General features: G+C 40.1%; 1 pseudogene; it reads left to right on the top strand.

The window, feature by feature from the left end:
- The first annotated feature begins 4,719 nt into the window (after nucleotides 1-4,719).
- On the top strand, nucleotides 4,720-4,855 carry LOC146005850 (U2 spliceosomal RNA; annotated as a pseudogene).
- Nucleotides 4,856-5,298: the final 443 nt, after the last annotated feature.

Raw genomic sequence — 5,298 nt, 5'->3', positions numbered from 1 at the left:
TATGGTTTTTGTGTTTTATTTTTTTTTATGCAGGTTATGTAGTTTTATGTTGCTAATGTTGTTTTATGTTGCTTTATGTGGTGTTATGTTGGTCCTTTTGCTTTCATTAAACTTACTACAATTTATGTACATTTATGTTAATATATGGTATTTCTTGTTAATTTATGTTAATGTATGATAATTTATGCGGTTTCAGATTTTTGTGTTTGTGTTGCTTTATGTTATTTTGTGTTGCTTCATGTATTTTTATGCAGTTTATGTATTTTTATGTTGCTTATGTGACTTTATGTGGTATTTAGGTCATTTTACTTTCATGGAAATTACGATAATTTATGTTAATTTATGTCAATTTATGACAATTTATGCGGTTGCAGATTTTTATGTTGTTTATGTTGTGTTATGGTTTTTGTGTTGCTTTATATTTTTTATGCAGGTTATGTAGTTTTATGTTGCTAATGTTGTTTTATGTTGCTTTATGTGGTGTTATGTTGGTCCTTTTGCTTTCATTAAACTTACTACAATTTATGTTAATGTATGTTAATTTATGTTAATTTATGTTAATTTATGTATGTTACTCTATGTTCATTTATGTTCATTTATGATAATTTATTATAATTTATGCGGTTCCAGATTTTTATGTTGTTTGTGTTAATGTATGTTATTTTGGCCCTTATTCAGATCTGATCACAGTACAAATTTGTTCTCAAAATGGGAAAAACCATGTGCACAGCAGGTGGGGCAGATGTAACTTGTAAAGAGAGAGTTAGATTTGTGTGAGTTATTTTGTTTCTGTGCAGGATAAATACTGGCTGCATTATGTTTACACTGCAATTTAGATTTCAGTTTCAACACACCCCACCCAAATTTAACTCTCTCTGCACATGTTACCTCAGCCTTTTGGCTAAGATCAAGTGTAGTATCTGTTCTTATCATTGGGTATGGACTGGCCTCTGGCAGAGAATAGAGAAAGGCTGGACTGAGTAGCTGCTCTGATGGGCGGAGGGTGTGGGACCCCTCTTTTTTGCCTGGGAGTGGTGAAAAGTCTGGCTGAGTACCTTCACCTCTGCCTTTGGTAGGAGGTGTTGTTTCCGTAAATCCACTGGTAAGAGGGGGGGAGAAACACTGGGCCTAGTCGTTTGACTCTCTTGACGGGGTTCGTAGCCCCCGAAGGATGAGACAGCGAAAGGCTCAGTCTAGTATCCATTCCCAAGGAGCGGAGAAAGGCTGGGACTGAGTAGATGGCTCCTGTTCCAGAGGTTCGTAGCCTCTGATGGGGAGACCGCGAAAGGCCCAGCTTAGTACCTTAACCTTGGGATCGGAGAAACACTGAGACTGAGTAGATTGCTCTTCCGAGGGGGGTGCAGCCCCTAAGGGAGTCTTTCGAAAAGCCCAGTGGAGTACCCATTCCCATGCCAGGGGCTGGAAAGTGCCCTATGATGGGAGCAGAGAAACACTTGGTCGGACACTGATCGGTCGGCTGCTTGGATTCCGAGGCTGCACTGTGCCCCCGGGGAAACTCGGGGATGCCGAACATGCACGGGTGATCCCAAAATCACCATGCACTAGTATGGCACTAGCACTGCGCACTTCCCTCTAGGTTAGCGCTTCACGTCCTTACCTCATCCTTTTGGATGGGGTAGGACAATTTTTCACACCCCCACCCGGCCCTCTGGCTGGGGTCCTCTTTATTATTTATTTCTCTTCTTTTCACGTTCGTACACTTTTCACGATTTCTGTTTTCTGTAGTTTGTCACGTTTTTTTGGGTAGTGTGGTCGACCCTTACGGGCCTTCCATTTCCCCAACGTGCCAAAGCTCTCACCTTTTGGGGTGAGCTGCGGTCCCCCCGAGGCCGACCCCGAGCCGCAAGACGGAGGGAAGTCCACTGAGGGTCTCTCCAAACCTTCGGGTGCAGAGGACCCACCGTCCTAACCCTTCCGGGGGTTGAGGAAAGAGGGTCTCTCTAAGCTTCGGCGAAGAGGACCCACCATTCCCTATTTTCCCCTCTTCGGCCTTATGGTTGAGAGGGGTTAGGGGAAAAACGGGGCCCGTCTCCTTCGGGAGATAAGCCCATTCGATAGCACGGCCCTCTTTGCACGTGTTTAGGCACAGCACTGGTGGTAGGGAGCACACCTCGGGCTCCTGAGTTTCTTCAAACTCATCTGCCCCACCTGCAGTGCATATGGTTTTGCCTATTTTGAGAACAAATTTGTACTGCGATAATATCCGAATAAGGGCCTTTGTGTTGCTTTATGTTTTTTATGCAGGTTATGTAGTTTTATGTTGCTAATGTTGTTTTATGTTGCTTTATGTGGTGTTATTTTGGTCATTTTGCTTTCATTGAAGTTACTATTATGTATGTTAATTTATGATAATATATGTTAATTTATGATAATTTATGCTGTTTCAGATTTTTATGTTGTTTGGGTTACTTTATGTTATTTTGTGTTGCTTCAAGTTTTTTATGCATTTTATGTAGTTTTAGGTTGTTTTATGTTGCTTATGTTGCTTTATGTGGTGTTATGTTGGTCCTTTTGCTTTCAGAAAAACTACTACAATGTATGTTAATTTATGTAAATTTATGTTAATGTTAACATATGTTTATGTTAACATTTATGTAAATTTGTGTACATTTTTGATAATTTATGCGGTTTCAGATTTTTATGTTGTTTGTGTTGCTTTTTGTTATTTTGTGATGCTTCATGTATTTGTATGCAACTTATGGAGTTTTATGTTGCTTATGTGACTTTGGCCCTTATTCTGATCGGTGCGGCTGTATCCAAATATGCGGCCAGGACCGTGCGTGCGAAACCCCGCCTTCCATACGGATCGCCAACTCCGTCCGAACGCGGTAAGAAGCTGGCTGAACGGACCGAACGTGTATTTTTCACGGAATACGCCTCCTCCATCTCAGGGAACCTCCCCCATCATTCGATGGTCGCAGACCATCGAATGCAGGACCGAGTGTTCAACCAGCTCCCGCAACCTCAGACCACACGGACATTTTTCCGTGCAAAAGCAGGGATCTGGGCGGGCAGCTGACATCCGGCGATGTCATATGTCCGCCCCCTACACGTGCGTCACGACTGCATTACCATACGTACACCCAGCGTTTGCATGGGAACCCCCATGAAACGCGGGGCGTATGCATATGGTAATGAGCCCAAATAGCCCTTCACGCCCCTCTCCACCCCCCTGTTCAGACTGTTCTCATTTCATGCGGGATTTGGCCGTACGCCCCACTCGCACATGCGCAGAGACGCCTCTGCACATGCACAGACACAAAACATCGGTGGCACGAACGCACGCAGTCATTACCGCACCAACCAGAATAAGGGCCTTTATGTGGTGTTATTTAGGACCTTTTGCTTTAATTGAAATCACTATAATTTATGTTAATTTGTGATAATTTATGATAATTTATGTTAATTTCTGTTAATGTATGTTAATTTATGTTAATTTGTGCGGTTTCAGATTTTTATGTTGTTTGTGTTGCTTTATGTTATTTTGTTTTGCTTCATGTATTTTTATGCAGTTTATGTAGTATTATGTTGCTTATGTGACTTTATGTGGTGTTATTTAGGTCATTTTGCTTTCAGTGAAATTACTATAATTTATGTTAATTTGTGCGGTTTCAGATTTTTATGTTGTTTGTGTTGCTTTATGTTATTTTGTGTTGCTTCATGTATTTTTATGCAGTTTATGTAGTATTATGTTGCTTATGTGACTTTATGTGGTGTTATTTAGGTCATTTTGCTTTTATTGAAATTACTATAATTTATGTTAATTTATGATAATTTAGGTTAATTTATGAGAATTTATGCGGTTGCAGATTTTTATGTTGTTAATTTTGTCTTATGGTTTTTGTGTTGCTTTATGTTTTTTATGCAGGTTATGTAGTTTTATGTTGCTAATGTTGTTTTATGTTGCTTTATGTGGTGTTATGTTGGTCCTTTTGCTTTCATTAAACTTCCTACAATTTATGTTATTTTTTGTTAATGTAAGTTAATTTATGTAAATTTATGATAATTTATGCTGTTTCAGATTTTTATGTTGTTTGTGTTGCTTTATGTTATTTTGTGTTGCTTCATGTATTTTTATGCAGTTTATGTAGTTTTATGTTGCTTATGTGACTTTATGTGGTGTTATTTAGGTCATTTTGCTTTCAGTGAAATTACTATAATGTATGTTAATTTATGATAATTTATGCTAATTTATGATAATTTATGCGGTTGCAGATTTTTATGTTGTTTATGTTGTGTTATGGTTTTTGTGTTGCTTTATGTTTTTTATGCAGGTTATGTAGTTTTATGTTGCTAATGTTGTTTTATGTTGCTTTATGTGGTGTTATGTTGGTCCTTTTGCTTTCATTAAACTTACTACAATTTATGTTAATTTATGTTAATGTAGGTTCGTTTATGTTAATTTTTCACAATTTATGATAATTTATTATAATTTATGCGGTTTCAGATTTTTATGTTGTTTGTGTTACTGTATGTTATTTTGGCCCTTATTCAGATCTGATCACAGTACAAATTTGTTCTCAAAATGGGAAAAACCATGTGCACAGCAGGTGGTGCAGATGTAACTTGTAAAGAGAGAGTTAGATTTGTGTGAGTTATTTTGTTTCTGTGCAGGATAAATACTGGCTGCATTATGTTTACACTGCAATTTAGATTTCAGTTTCAACACACCCCACCCAAATGTAACTCTCTCTGCACATGTTACCTCGGCCTTTTGGCTAAGATCAAGTGTAGTATCTGTTCTTATCAGTGGGTATGGACTGGCCTCTGGCAGAGAATAGAGAAAGGCTGGACTGAGTAGCTGCTCTGAGGGGCGGAGGGTGTGGGACCCCTCTTTTTTGCCTCGGAGTGGTGAAAAGTCTGGCTGAGTACCTTCACCGCTGCCTTTGGTAGGAGGTGTTGTTTCCTTAAATCCACTGGTAAGAGGGGGGAGAAACACTGGGCCTAGTAGATTGACTCTCTTGACGGGGTTTGTAGCCCCCGAAGGATGAGACAGCGAAAGGCTCAGTCTAGTATCCATTCCCAAGGAGCGGAGAAAGGCTGGGACTGAGTAGATGGCTCCTGTTCCAGAGGTTCGTAGCCTCTGATGGGGTGACCGCGAAAGGCCCAGCTTAGTACCTTAACCTTAGGATCGGAGAAACACTGAGACTGAGTAGATTGCTCTTCCGAGGGGGGTGCAGCCCCTAAGGGAGTCTTTTGAAAAGCCAAGTGGAGTACCCATTCCCATGCCAGGGGCTGGAAAGTGCCATATGATGGGAGCAGAGAAACACTTGGTCG

This window comes from Crinia signifera, chromosome 5 (genome assembly GCF_055691185.1).
Source record: "Crinia signifera chromosome 5, ASM5569118v1, whole genome shotgun sequence".
In the NCBI taxonomy this organism is placed as follows: domain Eukaryota; kingdom Metazoa; phylum Chordata; class Amphibia; order Anura; family Myobatrachidae; genus Crinia; species Crinia signifera.
The sequence above is the reverse complement of the archived record's forward strand: the minus strand, read 5'-3'. Positions and strand labels throughout refer to the sequence as shown.